General features: G+C 40.9%; 1 protein-coding gene across 5 annotated transcripts in view; it reads left to right on the top strand.

Moving 5' to 3' along the window:
- NECTIN3 (nectin cell adhesion molecule 3) overlaps window positions 1-19,022 on the top strand; it is a 73,839-nt gene that overhangs the window by 6,002 nt on the left and 48,815 nt on the right. The gene's annotated exons all lie outside the window — the stretch shown is intronic.

The following is a 19,022-nucleotide window of genomic DNA, read 5'->3' on the forward strand; positions in this document are numbered from 1 at the left end:
GTCACTTGAAAAACAAAGATTAAAAAAAATCCCTAATAACTCTAATTCTAATTGCATATATATTTTTACATAACTGATATGTAGGTTATCTACTTTAAATATGATACTTGCTAATAATTTTGCACATTACTGTGAGGACCTTTCTGCTTGTTGTTATGAACCTTTGTGTAGCTACTTGGAACAATAAAAAAATTGTTTTGTAAAACGGACAAATTGTCAGAAAGATTTCAAAGTGTGTGTGTGTGAGAGAGAGAGAATGAGAATGTATCATTATGGCTGATAAGGACTGTCATCAGAATTTATATATTAAACGTGTGTCCTGCCTTTTGTGCAGGAGCTCAAGGTGATGTGCATAGTGCTCTATCCTATTTTCCTCCCCCTGGGAGGAAAAGTAACCCCCTAGGATAGGGTGGGCTGAGAGAGAGTGACTATTTCAATGTCACCCAGTAAACTTTCTTGACTGAGGTGGATTGAGCCTGGGTCTCTCCTCTCCTAGTCTAGCACTTTAACTACCATATCACATTCGCTTTCACCTTGGATTTAGCATGGTGTGGTGGTATTGAGAATCTTCAAGCCGAATGTGCTCATTTTATGATCCTGCCAATCTCTGCCAAATTATATTAAATAATTTAACCTTCAGGCACTGATGCAAATAGAATGAGTTTTAGCAGTTTGGCCCCACTGCAAAAAGCTGGCATCACCATCACTCATTAATTAACTATATATCTCTCCTCCCCCCCCAAAAAAGTTTTCCTGGCAGGTATTGGCTTGTGTTAAAGCAGTGGATTAGCACTGTTAATTATTAGCACAGGAAGCTTCTCCAATGTGTTTTTGTATATGTAGATTGATAACTAAATGGGGGGTGGACATTGAGATTACCATGTCACAAGCCCCTGAAGCCTAGCATCATTAGGTATGCTATTTACATTGTTTTCAAACATTTGCATTATCTCTTTTGATGACATTACAGGTAGTCCTTGCTTAACAAGCACAGTTGGGACCAGCAGCTCCATCACTAAGCAACATGGTCGTTAAACAAAACATCACATGACCACAGCTTTGGATTTTACTGCCAGCTTCCCCATTGACTCTGTTTGTCAGAAGCTGGCAGTGAAGCTCACAAATGGCAATCCAGTGACCGTTGGACACTGCGATGGTCATAAATGCCCACCAGTTGCGAAGTGCCTGAATCTTGATCACGTGGCAGCGGGGACATTGCAATGGTTGTAAGTGCAAGAACCAGTCGTAAATATACCTTTTCAGCACTGTTATAACTTCAAATGGTTGTTAAACTGGGCAGTCGTTAAGTGAGAGCTACCTGTACTAATCCATGAAATAGCTCCCTGAAAACTGCAGACTACCTTTAGTGTATTTAAACTGTGATCACTTACCTACTTTATTCAACATCTGAATTTTTGGATTCATTTTCATTAAATGAACGAATGGTATCCCAATCAGGTGTTGTCAATAAATACTTCGGAAATGAGAAATACTTCTGGTAAAGAAGTAAGTTATTAAACTTGTATGCCACCCGACCTTCAGCAACTCTGGGTGGCTCACACAAGCAAACAAAGAAATTACAATAAGATCAGTAAAAAATAAATATGAAAGATAGCAAGTGTGATAAAGCAAGGGGTCTCACTCTCCCTCACCAAAGGTGAAGAGGAAAGTGACAAATACAGGTAGTCCTTGACTTACAACATTCGTTTAACGACCATTTAAAGTTATGATGGCACTAAAAAAAGTGGCTTGTGACCAGTCCTTGCACATATGACCATTGCAGCATCTCCATGGTCACATGACCAACATTTGGGCACTTAGCAACCAGCATGTATTTACGATGGTTGCAGCATCCCAGAGTCATGTGATCGTCATTTGTGACCTTCCAGGGGTTTCCACCAAGTACAGTCAATGGGGGAAGTCGGATTCGCTTATTAACCATGTGATTCACTTAATGACTACAGTAATTCACTTAACTGTGGCAAAAATGTAAAATCAGATATGACTCATTTAGCAACCTCATCACTTAGCGATGGAAGTTCTGGTCCCAATTGTGGTTGTAAGTCAAGGACTATCTGTATTTGAATTGCATGGGGCAGTGTACAGTCATGCAGTCTTCATTTTTGAGAAAGTACACACACTTATATTTACATACCTATTTATCTCTATACTCCTTTCTAAGTAAGAATTTGGAACTGATCCCCCTGTTGAGAAAAACTTCTGTTGATTACTGTAATACTATGTATCTGTAAAAAACTAAAGATCAAGGCTTTTGCAGTAGCATAGGCTGGAATGGCTCATTTATATATCTTTGCAGTTTATCACATTCAAAAACTAAAAGATGCTTCAAACCATGTGGGGCTGGGGTAGAGAGAAACTTTTTTGCAACTCCTTAAAGCAGATGCATATTTCTTTGGATTATGTGGTAGCAGCTGCATGTTCCCATAAAAGACACAGATGCTGTAAGGAGTTGCAGACAGGTATTACATTCATGCCCCAGCATACACTTTTTTACCTTAAAACTGAAGTGCTGGAAAGCCATATTAATTAGTGAAATTCTGGCTATGAAACTGAACACTTTTAAGAAAAAAAAGATGTGATTCATTAAGGTTAATACAAAATTGAACCTAAGAAAGTCATCTGGGAAACAACAAAGCTAGGATTTAGGCTTTGTCGCACCTGTCTAATAGGTGACTTTTAGACCACTCCCAATCTTGTCCTCATCTGGATTGTGGGAGTAACAAAAACTTAATTTTTCAACAATCTTGTAAATATTTCTCATAGTTATACATGTAAATCATTTTATTGTAATATGGAAGTATTAATACATTTGTTCTAATATTGTGTTTAAAATTCCTTGGAATTTTGGATGATACAAAAATATCTGCATAGTATAATAATTTTTTATTAGAACTATTGCTACTGTTTTGAATTAAATCCACTAGGCTTTCTGTGCTACCTGAATTGAATTTTATTAGGACTCCCTTAATCAAGAACAGTTAAATGAATAATACTTATGCAGAGTACTAGCCTTTAACATCATCCTTGTTTCTAAAAAAAATGTGTCTGGAAACTACATTGTCTTAAGAGGTGTTTTTTTTTCCCCCTGAGCAAACCTTATTCTGCAAGGCCTTTTCTTTGCAGTCAAACACTTCAAGTAGCATGTGACTTCAAATCTTCAAACATCTGTGTTCAAGACATTTTATATGTTGTAATTGCATGCTGTCTATTGGTTCTTATAAAAACAAGGTCAGATTCCATTCTTCAGAAAGTCTGGGATATTAGACATTTGAGGCTCTATTTTATTCCTAGATGATATTTGTGAAGCTCTTGGCAATAGAATTTTGTTTTCCACTATACCCACCCATCTCCCTCTTCATTGGCAAGGCTTGACTCAACACCACACACTTCAAAGATTCTGCAAACCATATTACAGCCTTCCATTTAAATATATTATGAAGCTGTTTTCAGAAATGAATATTAAAAAACTTTTTTTTTAAATTGCCATTAAGACTCCATGTGAGTTGGGAGGGAGCAGATGGTTCTGCTGGGCATATTCTTGCTACCCAGCCAGATTTCTTCTTTTCATATTTTTGGTCTGTTCGCTATTTCCAACTTGCCCCTGTAGTTGCAGCATTTTCCCCACAAGCCATTTTCTTCCCCCACTCTTGCATATCCAGTTTTCTTGCCTTTTCAACAATAACAGAACTGTCACCATCATTCATTTCCTGTGTGTTCTCTTCCAACTGGCATGTGGAGTTAGTTACTTCTATTATACTAGTAGTGCCTATTGGAAAGGCAAGGGAAAAAGAAAGGTGAATGCAAAGAACTATATTTGGAAGAAAAAATCATATGGAAGAGAGACTAGGCATGTGAACGTGAAGGTAGGTCTTCACAGGCACATCTATGCTTAAAAATGCCATATCCATTAGACTTTAATGGAAGACTTTTATTATGAATATTGTAATTCTGTTATCTGCAAGCTAATCTATGGCTTATCATAAATAGGTATGTAACTTAAAATTTTTCTGCAAGGATTGTTTTGTTTTTTCTGTTCTGTGGGAGGGTAGGCAATCATCAGTGTACTGAATGGATGCAACTGCCTTGTTTGCTGTGATCAAAGTATATTACTCCAGTCTTGTTTCATTTCTGCTGGCTGTCTTACTAATGTGTATATCACAATAAATTATTCTAAAATGTATATTAAATTCAGATTGAGCAGTATCAAAATTGGTGAGAAAAATGGTCCTATTAAAATAGAAGGATTGGCTATGGATTATGAAATAGAAATGCTTTCAGCATATATCTATAATGGAGGAAAAGAAAGTATTTTGCCTCCTACAGGAGGGAATTTTATAATCAGCTCTTCAAAATAGGCTAGGTCAGAAAAACAGACAGTACAATGAATATAGGAATTCTAGTTTATTGTTGTAGGGTTTAATAATAGAACTTAACGAATTTTCGCTGTGCTCCCTATTATATGAAACTGATTCAAGGTATGCTTATTTTAATTTTATGTATTATTTTCATTCATTATATTATTTTGAATATCTTTCTCATGCTTTCTCCTTTCCCAGGACTGAGTTTCTCTTATTTTGCCTTAACTGTTCCTACATATCTTCAAAGTTATATCCACATTTCTCTATAGAAAGTGCTATATTAGCTGATTATACAGAAAAAGAAGAGTCAGTGAGAAGTGCCTTCACTGGTGTTCTGTGTGAAAGGGGTGTTTGAGATAATTAAATTTGTTAATGGGAGAATTACAATTTTTTTGTAGTACTGATTGTAATCTGTCTGGTTCTCAATCCTTTGTGTTGTAAGATCCATCAACCACTTCATCAAAGAACCTGAGCCCCACTGTGATGGGGGGGGGACCACATTTTCCAAGAAGAATATGTATATGTTTACAAGCATTTGATATATTTATAATTCATGATAAATTTGAATGGTCAAGATTATTTTTGAATCTCACCTATTGTATACCTATCAGTTTCAGAACACATTGACCTAATTCATACCAGTATTCTGGTAGCCATATTTTAAATCAACTGTAATTTTCAACTTAAAGAATTATATCATTCAGCCTAAATGAACATAAATAAGAGATATATGTTCTGTCTTCTCTTGATGGTAATCATTTCTTGCCTAGTGAAAGATGATAAAAAAAAGTTCATGGCAATCATGGACACCTGTTATGAGGGACAATAGGCTTCTTTTGGAACTACCTAGCTTAATATGCAGAAACTTTGAGGGACGCTGTGGTGCAGGGCTTAATGACGCTGGAGTTTGCCGGTCAGAAATGATCGGCACTCCAGCGGTTTGGGCCCAGCTCCGCGGGATGGGGTGAGCTCCTGTCACTCGTCCCAGCTTCTGCTCACCCAGCAGTTCGAAAGCAATTCCATCTGCGAGTAGATAAATGGGGACTCCCAACTAGATGGGAGGAACCGGCGGTGCTACATGGGGGAGCAAAATACCGGTGTTGGACCGAACTCCGAATGCAACTGGCACGAACGATGATTGATGCGAGCGGTGAGAAAGATCTGTGGAGGAGGAAAAGCCTGGATGACCCCCTAGCAACCACTGCTGGTCACATAGTGTAATATATATAGCACTGTAGATTTGTAATTGTAAGAATTGTTAGTCACTGTTAGGATTATATACTTTATGAGCCGCCCAGAGTTCCCCATTGGGGGGAGATGGGCGGAGAATAAATTGAATATATAAATAAATAAATAAACTTTAGACAGCACAATTCCCAATTATCAGTATCTATATTTGGAAGCACATTTCTAGTGCTTTTAGGGAACTGGTTTAAGCAGGTTCTGATGATTGCTTTGCATTTGGCTAGATGGAAATATTACTGGATTGAAGTAATATGGTGCAGATGCCCTAGTCTCCCTAGGGTCACCAGTCATTTTCCACTGACTGATTATCACCACAATGCTGATGTAAGGAAGAAAGTAAATAAGCTATTTCTCTTGAAGAAGACTGATTTGCCTCTTCTTCCTTTGTTTAGTCAAGGTATGATATACCTAAGGTAGCAGATTAGGAAAGAGTCCATAGAAAGAAAAGGCATTGAGTTGACTTACAGGAGACACTTCTGGCCACAAGAGGGCATTCAGGTCTAGGAAATAGGAGAGAATGCTTTGAGATTATTAAAGATGCTAAGTGGAAAATAATAATAATTATTATTATTATTATTATTATTTATTATTATTATAAGGCTAACACTTATTTATCAAGTTCTTTATCTTTCTTATGAAGAAGAAAATTTAAAAGGATTGCAGTCTCATGTTTAAGAGATTTAGGCTTGAAAATAGTACATAATTTTATATTTCCTTCATGCAGCTCCAGTGGCTTCCAATCATTAATTCAGAACTCCCACTTCTTCCTTAGAATATAAAGATGGAAATGAGCCAACATAGAGATGAGACCAGTCAATCTCTAAATCACCTTTCCTACTGGCTTTATATAGACTATTGTGATGGAATGGAATTATGAAGGCCAGACTCAGGGAGAAAAACATTTTCTTTCATCTCCTGAGGTGAGAGGGAGAGATAAGAGGATGAGACTGGCACCTCCCTGAGGAATTCACAATGTTGTGGCTGGCATTACTTGGGAACTGGGGTTTCAGTCTGGGAAGATTCTTGCTAGAGGTTGTAGCTAATAAACATTGCTGGACTGAATTTTTATTTCCTTGGGCTAGGCCTGACAACCATAAAGACAAGAGGGACAAGATGGAATAACCTTCCCAGAAGGTCCACAATTACTATATAACTGCCCTTTAGTTCTACCCTAACAAGGTGTGGAACATCATCCCCCCAGAACTTGAATTGGCCCTCGTCCTGCCAGCCTTTAGGAAGGCCCTGAAGACATAGCTCTGCCACCATGCTTGGGGTCCGGCAATGGTGTGGAGTTTTTACAATGGCTTTCTTCACTCAAGAAAAGACTTTGGCTACTGACCATGGTTATTCTTTTTAAACTGGTTATTGGTATTTTATATGTTCGTATATTGGTTTTTAACTTGTTTTTACTGGATTGTTGGTTTAACTGTCATGAGCTACCCAGAGTCATTTAGGTGAGAGGGATAACCATACAAATTGAATAAATAAATTTTAAAAAGTGATCTATAAAGACACTTTATTAATATCTATTAAGATGATTAAGAAGCTTATGCCTGTTGCTTGTGAAAGTAGTTCCTGAAGAATAGTTGTACAAATTAATCTTGAGACAGAATATTGGAAAAATATTTATTGTTCCTCCACATGCCAAGTCATCTAATTGTGTCTTAGTCTGTTAGCTGAGCAGTGACAGAAAGTTAATTTTTTATTCTGTTCAGTGCATCCTTATCTGTTTGAGCTTAATAAATTATTTCTTGGCTGTGGTAGTTTCAGAACTTTAATGAAAAAATAAAATTTGAATGCTTATAGTGATCAAAATTCAGGTACTTCACAACCAGTGGGTGTTTATCACTATCACAGCATCCCACATTCACGTGATCACCATTTGCACACTTCACAGCTGGCTTCTGACAGAGTCAACAGAGAAGCTGGCAGTAAAATTGCAAGTCGCGATCATGTAATGTCTCACTTAATGACTTTGGTGACTCATGTAACAACCAAATGGGAAGTGACATTGTAAGTCCATCGTGGTCACATAATATTTTGCTTAATGACTGCATTGCTTAGTGATGGAGTTGCCGGTCCCAATTGTCACTAAGCAAGGACTACCTGTATTGGGGAACATTTTCAACATCTGGATTGCTATAGCATTTATACATCATTCAATAATCTTACAACTACCAGCAGCACTAGCAAACTGGTATTATCAACTAAAACAAGATAAAAATGTCTGTTCTGAAGCAGAGAAAGATTCCATAGCAGTGAAACAATTGTATAGTCGTAAAAAGAAAGGTAGCTCAATGCCATAGGAGATTATGGATGCTATTAACCAAATAGTTCTTAACCAAATAGTTCTCACTGGCCATGACAGGGTAGCTTTAGATGACCAGCTATTTCACATGGTGGAAGATACTAGTTTCCAGAGCCTTTTCAAGCTCTGCTAACTATCAAATGTTGCTAGGTATGACTTTCAGCACGCAAATGGTGGCCTCCTTTAGGCAGATATGCAAAGCAAAAACTTTGGGACTTTCAGATCAAGAAAACTCCTGGTTCATCTCTTATTATTTATTTATCAGACTTCCTAGGAAGGCGGTGAATTCTTTTTCCCTGGAGTTGTTTAAATAGAGACTGGATGGCTATCTGTTAGGATGCTGTAGTAGTAGATTTTTTACTTGTGTTAGCCCTGCAAAGTATTCCAGACAAGAAGCAAAACCAGGAGTATTAGCTCTAACTTTATTGTAAGGTTACATTAATGGAACCTTGCAAGACTGAAAATATTTCTCCCCTTCTTTCCTTTTACTCTCTGGAAAACTGGGGAGGGTCTCTTCTGAAACATTTCCCACGCCATCCCCCCTTCTGTAGGCTGAGACTTCTCATGCCACTTTTCCTGTCTGTGGCTGTCCCTCCCAATGTCATTCCCACATACCATTACACTGAGCAGGAGATTGGACTAGGTGTTTGAAAGATCTCTTCCAACCCTTACACTCTATAATTCTTTGACCAGTCCAAGATGGAAGATCGAATAGCACTATGTACTTCAACAGTGATTCAATCCAAAGAGTTGCCACACTCACTTCTTACTACTCCCACATTGTGCATGGTCTGAATGGAACAAGGTGACATCTGCTGCTACTGTTGTCAGCACATTCCCTGTTGCTATACCCAAGCATGCATGAGGGCTGGTCCACACTGAGGAGATACATTTCTACTACACAGTAGGTAGTGTTGGTAATAACTTGCATGTTTGATAGCTGGCTGTCAGGAGCTAGGATTAAAATCATTCCTGAAAGAAATGACATTTGCTACCTTGAATGTTATGCAGAAGTACTGTAAGATTGTTCCTCTTCAGATTATCTTGCAATCTACAAACGAATAAGAAGATCAAGTCTGAACTTCATCAACACTTGATTCTGTAGAATATCGTTCCACCTACTTTTTGCTTAAGCAACTTCATGATCAAGAGGTGACAGTATGCAACATGGCAAGACAGAACTCTGATGCTTCAAACATCAGGGATGGAAAATCATATCGGAGGCTTTTTTGTGCTCTAACTAATATGACAGATACGCTGAGCCAAATTCTGCCTATGACCAGGACCACTGAATTCTGAGGAACGTGATGCTTTGACAAGCTGAGGACTTGTAAATAATGTAGCTGGTGAGGCAGGAACCAGCAGGCCAGACAGCCAGATGTCAACATAAACCAGGTGCCTTTGAAGACCATCAAAGAAAAAGCCACATAATCCATTCAATTTGCAGGATGGAAGGCATTTAAAATCTCAAGCTTGAATGCAGACCTGTATAAAAACTGATTTCTGAGTACCACTGTAGGCAAACCATTTTTGTGTATATAGCTTTATTATTTTTGTCTGCAATAAAGGGACATATCTAGCTGACTTGTTTACTTTTCACTAAATTTTGAATAAAGGTAAGAGGTATCTGGAGAACCAAAATGAATAGTTGTGTTATGGTGCAAAACCAGAGGTGTACGCTAGGTCACTTGAAACAAGTTTCTACTGCTTCACTGCTGAGCTTAGTTCTGTGATTGTCTATGCAGACACATTAAAAAAATATCCAACTGTAGTTTTATCTCTTTGCTATGGTGTACGGTTGTAAGTGCAAAGACCGGTGGTTAAATTTTTGAGTGCCATTGTAACTTTGAATGATCGCTAAACGGAGTCATTAAGTGAGGACTACCTGTACTGTTTTCTCTTCCACAGTTCCTATAAACATTTAATTTAAAGATATTGAAAAGCAGAAACAAAAGGGTGATATCATCTTAACTAGTTCCTACCCTGCTAAATTAAAGCAGTTAATTCACCACTGTGTCTCAATCTCCGGACTTTTTTGTGACTACCAACTTGTGTCACTCAAAGCTGCAGTCCAGAGTGGTTCTCAGTCTTTGTGCTAAACTGATTTCCTCTACTGTGCTCTTCCTCTCCTCCACTAGCTCCATTTAATGAGAGATGGAACATGAACCTACAGTTGTATTTGCTTATGCTCTCCAAATCTCTGTGGTTTGGAGTAAAAAATAAAAGTCAGTTCAAACAGAACAATGTCAGAACAATGGGACCAAACTATAGACTATGGAAAGTTTTGTTCCATGCTGAGAATTCTTGAAATGAGTATTTCTAACCCAACACATTGGGTTTTGAATACTTGCTGACACCCATTAGCCCAATTTAAAAGATTATATATACTCTATGTGTGTGTGTGTGTGTGTGTGTGTGAATATGTATATATATTCACATAGTGGATATATGAAACGTATGAGGGAACTATGGATAGACAGAAGGCCTACATCCACACTAACTGAGAAACAACTAGTTACCCAGTGTTTCAACATAGTGAAGAGGAAGCTGCTCTCACAAATTGAGATAGACCAACTCCACATTACAACCCGGACTCAAGCAGACCTGGAAGAACAAGCAGATATGCAGCCAACACCTGAAGCTGGAATGTCATTACCACCCCTTCCATTACAGAGCACAGCAGCTGATATAAGGCATAAGATCATGGATAAACTAGCTACAGTCAACCCTCGAGTCCGATTACCAAGGCTCAATGGAGAAGTACCATCAGATAGTATGCTAGAAGATGCCAACAGAGCCCTCCAGACAATCCCTACTATCACCATAACTGAAACCAATGAATTGGTATATGCTACAGCCGCTGTAATCCTGGAAATGCTTGGCTACATGATCAAGAAAAACAGCAGTACATACCCACCCTGGAAAATGAGATTGGAGGTTAAGATCAAGGCAACTCGAAGAGAGGTCAGTCAGCTGATGGAACTACAGAAGGGTGTGGAGATTAAGGATAAGACTCGGCTACTGAAAAAATATATGGGCCTGACTCCATCTGAAGCCCTAGAGACTGCTAAACAAAGGCTCACAGCACTGGCTGCCAGGCTAAGGACCTACACTAGAGAAGCAGAGGCCAAGACGATAAATGCCCTGTTCTCCAAAGAACCATCCAAAGTGTACTCCCAACTGCAGTGCAACCACAGAGTAACAGCTAAGCCACCAGCAGCGGAAACTGAACAGTACTGGAAGAAAACATGGGAGAAAGAGAAGACACATAACACCAGTGCAAAGTGGCTGCAGGACCTGAAAGCAGACCACAGCAATATCCCAGAACAGGAACCAGTCACCATCACAGTAGCAGACATCCAACAGCGGGTGAAGAACATGAAAAGCTGGACAGCACCTGGCCCGGACATGATCCACACCTACTGGCTAAAGAAACTAACAGCAGTACATGAATGCCTAGCACCACAGATGAATCAACTGCTAACAACAGCCTGGCTCAGACTCAGACTGGCTAACACAAGGAAGTGCTGATCATGAAAGACCCTCACAAAGGAATAGCACCATCCAACTACCGGCCAATAACCTGCCTCCCCACAACATGGAAAGTTCTATCAGGCATCATAGCTGCCAAGCTACAAAACCATATAGGCCAGTACATGAGCACAGCTCAGAAGGGCATTGGGAACAACACCAGAGGCTCAAAACACCTGTTACTCATAGATAGAGCAGTTGCCCGAGACTCAAGGTCTAGGTAGACCAATCTGAGCACAGCCTGGATTGACTACAGGAAAGCCTATGACTCAGTGCTGCACACATGGATCTGTGAATGCCTGGCACTATACAAAGTCAACAGGACACTAAGGACCTTCCTCAAGAACTCAATGGGACTGTGGATGACAACACTGGAAGTCAACTCAAGAAAGATCGCACAAGTGGCCATCAAGTGCGGCATATACCAAGGTGATGTACTGTCCCCACTGCTGTTCTGCATAGGCTTAAACCCCCTCAGCCAGATAATCACAAGGTCTGGATACTAATACAAGTTCAAGAATGGAACTACCATGAGCCACCTCCTCCACATGGATGACATCAAGCTGTATGCTAAGAGTGAACGAGACATCGACTCACTGATCCACCTGACACGGATCTATAGTGAGGACATTGGGATGTCATTCGGACTGGAGAAGTGTGGCAGGATGATAGTAAAGAGAGGGAAGGTAGTTAAGACCGATGGAGTAGAACTACCAGTAGGCCACATAGCAGACATAGAGACCAGCTATAAATACCTTGGTGTCCCACAGTCACATGGGAACCATGAGGAGGAGGCAAGGAAGGCAGCAACATCCAAGTACCACCAAAGGATAAGACAGGTCCTGAAGAGCCAGCTCAGTGGGAAGAACAAGATCCATGCCATCAACATGTATGCCCTGCCAGTCATCAGATACCCTGCCAGTATAGTGAGCTGGCCAAAGGAAGACATGGAGGCTGCGGATGTGAAGACCCGGAAGCTATTCACAATGTACGGGGGTTTCCACCCCAAGTCCAACACCCATAGACTGTACACCAGCCACAAAGAGGGTGGGCGGGGTCTGATGAGTGTCAAAGCCACTGTCCTGGACGAAACCTGGAGTATCCAGGAGTACATCAGTAAGATGGCACCCAAAGATGAGCTGCTGAGAGAATGCCTTAGGCAGCAGCAGACAAGGCAGGCGGTTCAAGCAGAGGAAGTGCCATGGCAAGACAAGCCCCTGCATGGGATGTACCATGGACAGATAGCTGAGGTGGCTGACACTGGGAAATCCTACCAGTGGCTGGAAAGGGCCAGACTAAAAGACAGCACTGAGGCACTGATCATAGCAGCACAAGAACAGGCACTAAGCATCAGATCCATAGAAGCAGGGATCTACCACACTAGACAGGACCCAAGGTGCAGATTGTGCAAAGAGGCCTCAGAGACAATCCAACACATAGTGGCAGGGTGTAAGATGTGGGCAGGAACAGCATACACTGAACGGCACAACCAAGTAGCTGGCATTGTTTACAGGAACATCTGCACAGTGTATGAGCTAGACCCCCCCAAGTCCAGATGGGAGATTTCACAGAAGGTTGTAGAGAATAACAGGGCTAAGATCCTGTGGGACTTCCAGATCCAGACGGACAGGCAGGTGCCAGATATCGTGGTAGTAGACAAAGACCAGAAGACAGCGGTAGTGATGTAGCAGTGCCAAGTGACAGCAACATCAGGAAGAAGGAGCATGAGAAGCTGGAGAATACCAGGGCCTGAAGGAAGAAATAGGATGTGGAAAGTCAAAGCCAAAGTGGTCCCAGTGGTGATAGGAGCACTCAGGCCGTGACTCCTAAGCTGGGAGAATGGCTCCAACAGAACCCAGGAACAACATCAGAGCTCTCTGTGCAGAAGAGTGCAGTGCTAGGAACAGCTAAGATACTGCGCAGAACCCTCAAACTCCCAGGCCTCTAGTAGAGGACCTGAGATTGAGGAAGACACATACCACCCATAGGGGTGAGAGGGGAATTTTTTATATATTTTACTTGCTCAGCCTTTCTGAGCAAGTGGGGCATTTCTCATCTGATATGTATAAGAATAAGTGGAATGCTGCTCACTTCATTGCACTTCTAGTCCTTTGAGGTTTAGATAAGTTGGCAGGAGGACAAGCAGACAATTCACCAAGCTCTATAAAACTCCGAAAGAGAGACCACAAGAAAAAAAGGAACTCAATTATTTCATCTATGTTGAAAATAGCAATACCCCCTGCAGTCACATGAAAACTGAAATCCTTTATAAAAAGTGTCCCTACTATATACTACCTTTTTTTTTCACTCATTCTGAAAGAAAATATTTAGTTTCTTATTGAAAGTTTTTAAATTGTCTTTTACCTCAGTTCCAATGCTAATCTGTTGGAATCTGTGTCCAAAGTATTTATGTGTTTTCTACAATTTTGTCTCTGAGTATGCATGTTTAACACCTGAAGCTTCCAAAAATTAGGAGACATACCGTATTTTTCCGACAATAAGACGCCTCCATATACAAGACGCCCCCCACTTTTCTAGCCCAAAATTTAAAAATCAGTATTTTAAAGATAATGCAGAACACATTTTTATTTAGTAATTAGTTAACATTTACCTGATACAATCGGTGGGAGGAGGTCCAAACTGTCTCTCTGCAGCTCTATTTCCAGGCTCTTTTGCATAACTGATTACATTCAAGCACGAGTGAAACTGCCGATAGCTTGTCTCTGCAAACAGCCTTCCTCTGATTGGTTTGTTCAGCATCAGCTGACATCAGTTATATCAGGCTCGTGATTGGAGGAAGTCTGTTTGGGAGACAAGCTATTTCACTCGTGATTGGAGGCTAGCAATAGGAAGAAGCCTCTCTGCAGAAACAAAGTTTGGCAGTTTTGCAACCGCGATTCTCGGCTGGCTTCCTTGAATAAGACGCCCTTCAGTTTTTAGGGTAAGGATTTTAGAAAAAAGTATCATCTTATAGTCCGAAAAATACGGTAATTTCTTAACAATCTTTTTTGGGAAGCTGTAAGAATCAGTCGGTTTGCTCTTTTAATATCTCCTTCCAGATTTATTACAAAAGTGAGGTGGGTTTTGGCTATGTAGGGCAGCAGGAATGAACTTTAACTTGAGGCATCTTGGCTTGGCTGGGTGTCAGTTCCTTGAAATGCTGAGGGAAACCTCCGCCATTATTGTTTAGGGAGGGGGTTCTCTTTTCCCCATGTAATTTAGCATCTGTGTCAAACTCCTAAGGAAATGTGTATTCATATCACTAATATGCCAGCGACATCGACTCATTTCGATTTCACTCAGTGGATATTATCATAATCCTAAACTCTTACCTAGTTACAGTAATGGATTAGATGTCGGGTGCCAAAATTAAAACTCTAGAGAGCATAGCTAATGCCCTTGAACGACAGAAGGAAGAGCTGCTACCAAGGCAACAGACAAGTAGCATTTGAGCCTATTCCAAGAAACCAATTTAAGTAAATATCTCAGGCCTCTCCCTAGTTCACATTGAGATAAAGTAAGGAAGGGGGGAAGCATTTTCAGCTTTGTAGCGTTATGTTACTATAGATATTACAATAAAAGTAGTCCTGACCTATAGTTTTTAGTCTGGTCTACCTTTTAAGGCTGACAAGCTGGAGAGAGAGAAAGAGAGAGAGAGATGATAGAAGTGCTTGTAGTCAACAGAGCTACTTCTGGAATTAAGGTGTAAATGTGTGCTGGTTGAGTGAGCACTATTGTTAAAATGAATGATAATCATTCAGGTTCTTCTGATCAAAGTGTTGATCTTCAATATCCAGGTCTCAGCTATGGCCAGAAGTCCCTTACATTTATTCCAGTAGAAGTTATAGCATGGCACATACATTGTGTGTATTAGCATGCTCTTTATAGGGATGTTTCTGAACAGTATTTGAAGACTACATTTCATTGAGTTTGCCAAGTCAGAAATGGTTCATGATTTCTTGTCTGCCATGATGACTACGTACCAGTACTAAATGGTATCTCGTTTCACACCTGCAGTAGGACCCATGCTAGATTTAGCATTCTGTACTTCTGGAGCTAGTGAATGAAAATGAGGGAACTAGTGGACTAATTACTCTGATTAACTTAAACTGGTGGCTGCTGTAAATCTCTGCGAGCTTAGAGGACCAGTTAAAATTATTTAACCCAGTATTTCTTAAAATATGTTCCTAGGGCTATGAGGGAACCCCAAGATCCTCTCAGGGATCCACAAAATCAAAATTATTTACCAGCCTATGTTGAAAAATGATACAGTATTAAAATCGCATCAAACAATTGTGATAAGTGGTAGTGGCAGTAAATGTGTCAATTTTAATTTTTAATATAATAAATTTAGATAAGTATAGCCCATACGAACAAAAGATTCTAAAAGTGAGAAGCGGTCCTGAGAGAAAAAAAGTTTAAAAAACACTAATCTAACCCATGTATCTTACATATCATGATGGTTTACCAAATGTATCCTCATTTAGCAACTGCAATTGGGACTGGCAACTCAATCATTAAGCAAAGTGGTCACTAACTGAAAAATGACATGAGGGTGATGATGCAGTTTTACACAGAAGAACACGTATTGACTGTAATGGCAAACATGACAGAGAGAGATGCTACAAAGGTCGTAAATGTGGGCGTTGGTTGCAAAGTTACCTTTTCAGCACTGTCGTAACTGAACGGTCACTATCCAAGGCAGTTGCTAAGTGAGGACTACCTGTACTTTATTATTAATTCTTCTTCATTGCAGGGCATATGTCAATGTTTAGGTGAACTTCCAATGTACATAGAATCAACCACTCCTTATCTAATTAATGGCTTATTAGATATCTTCTGAAACCACATTTCAACCCCTAAGCATTGGATCTGTTTTTTGGGTATATATCTGATCTCAATTTATTATATTTGTTTTTGTGTTTGATCAAAAACTGATTTAAAGTTTATCTAATCAATGACTTGCAACCTGTCCATGCATTATCATAATTAGATACTCTTACAGACTTTGGAAAGTCTCCTAACCACATATTGCCCTTTTTAATGCAAAACATCCACCAAAAGTTAAGAGACAAATTAAATTCAGTCTTCTTTACTAGGTATTAAACAGGTAAGTTACACTGATAATAAATTATGTTACTGTCAAAGAACATATGAAGCTTTGTAAAGAAAGAGTTTTATCTTTCAAGATTACAAGCAGATTTGCAAGATACAAGTTCCAGTTAAGGGGGCTAGTCCTAACTAGAATCCTGACAAAATGAGTTGTTGATGCAGGAGTGGGAGGTAAGGAAGCTAGGGTGCAGTGATAGAGTCTGCACATGCATCTGGAGTATAATAACGATGGAATATCCTCTGGACTTATTTATTTAAGCAATTTATATGGCTGCCCAACTCACGGTGACTTCAGGCAGTTTACAGGAATAAAAATCCCAAATACAGAACCCATTACACCCCTTACCCTCCTGGCAACAACAACACATTTACACTAGCCATTTGATGTGCTCCATATCAACCTGGGATTCCCAGTCCCTCTGGCAAAACCATGTCTTCAGGGCCTTGCGGAAGAGCATCAAGGTGGGGGCCAGTCTTACCTCTGCGGGAATGTTATTCTACAGGGAAGGAGCCACCACAGACAAGGCCGTTCTTGGTTCCACTAGATGGACCTTCTTAATAGGGACCTTTAACCTACCCTGACTCCCCAATGTGGTGAGTGAGGCAGATGAAACTGGGAAAAGGTGGTTCTTCAAATAACCTGGTCCCAAGCCATGTAGAGCTTTAAAGGTGATAACCAGCACCTTGAATTGGACCCAGAAGCAAATCAGCCAATGCAGCTCCCGCAAGAGAGGTAGCATGTGCAAATCTAGACTTGCACAAAACTCTGCAGGCCACTGTGTTCTGAACCAGCTGAAGCTTCCAGATACTTTTCGAGGGCATCCCCTGTAGAATGCATTACAATGGTCAAGACAGGAAGTGACTAGGGCATGGGTGACTGTGAGCAAGGTCTGTTGATCTAGGAAAGGGCGTAACTGACACACAACCTGCAGTTGTGCAAAGGCCCTCCTGGCCATGGCTGCCACCTGCTCCTTGAGCAGGAGTTGTGAGTCCAGGACAATCCCCAGATTATGCACCAGGTCTATCTGGGGCAGTGCAACCCCATCCAAGACCAAAGATGGCAATTCTCCATGGACCAAAGAACCCCAAACCCAGAGTCATTCTGTCTTCCCAGGGTTCAGTTTCAACCCATTGCTCCCCATCCAGTCCTTAACAACTTCCAGGCACTGTGTGAGAGAGGTCATGGCATTGTTTAACTCACCGTGGGCTGAGATATATGTCTGAGTATCATCAGCATACTCATATCTCACCCCATGGTGACAGATGATCTCACCCAGCAGCTTCATGTTAAACAGAAGCGGAGAAAGTACTGAACCCTGCAAAACCCCACAAAGCAGGGGCTGAGTGCCGGACATCTCACTCCCTATCAATGCCAACTGGGAACATCTACAGAGGAAGGAAGTGAACAAGGACAACACAGTGCCACCCACTCCCAATCCCCAAAACTGCTCCAGAAGGATACCATGGTCAATGGTATCGAAGGCTGCTGAGAGGTCAAGTAGAGCAAGAATGGATGCACTGCCCCCATCTTGCTCCTGCCAGATGTCATCAAAAAGCATGACCAATGCCGTTTCCATCCCATATCCGTGCCTGAACCCTGACTGAAAAGACCCAGATAATTGGTTTAATCCAAGAACCTCTGGGGCTGCAGCGCAACCACCTTTTCAGCAACCTTCCACAAAAAGGGAAGATTGGAGGCAGGACGAAAATTATCCAACAAGATGGAATCTAGTGATGGCCTGTTAAGAAGAGGATGGACCACAGCTTCCTTAAAAGGTTGGGGCACCACCCTCTCCTCCAGAGAAGCGTTAATTACCACCAGAACCCACCCACATGTCACATTCTGGGAGGCTTTCACCAGCCAGGAGGGGCATGGGTCTAAAACACAGGTGGTTGTGCTCACACTCCCTAGGAACTTGTCCACTTCCTCAAGAGCAACAGGATCAAACCATTCCCAGATAACCAGGCAAGAGCCTGCCCCACGCACCTCCACTAGACCAACTGCCATGCCAGAGTCTAACTGGGAACGAATCTGAGCAACTTTGTCTTCCAGAAAATCAACAAATGCCTTAGCAGGCCCCTGCAGATAGACTTCTCTATCCTCGTTCCCCAGAAGGAAAATGGTCACCTTAAAGAGGGTCACTGGGCAGTTATCTGCAGACACAATTAGTGCAGAGAAGTATTTACGCTTTGCCGCCTGAATCACCATGAGGTAGGCTTTAATAGCAGATCTTACCTGTGTTTGGTTAAATTCATTCTTTGTCTTCCACCATTTCATCCCTCTCAATTCCTCTGTATACCACAGGGGGCAATGAAGTCCATGGGTCAGAAGAAGTCACATGGGCACAATCCTGTCCAAAGCCCCTGTCACCTTCCTATTCCAAGTGGCGGCTAGGCACTCAGCAGGACTATGCAGCAGATCTTCAGTAATAGCCCCCAGCTCCTTT

This window comes from Python bivittatus, unplaced genomic scaffold, assembly GCF_059951505.1.
Source record: "Python bivittatus isolate LINGU-HERP-01145 unplaced genomic scaffold, Pbiv_v1 ctg000350_np1212, whole genome shotgun sequence".
Classification (NCBI taxonomy): domain Eukaryota; kingdom Metazoa; phylum Chordata; class Lepidosauria; order Squamata; family Pythonidae; genus Python; species Python bivittatus.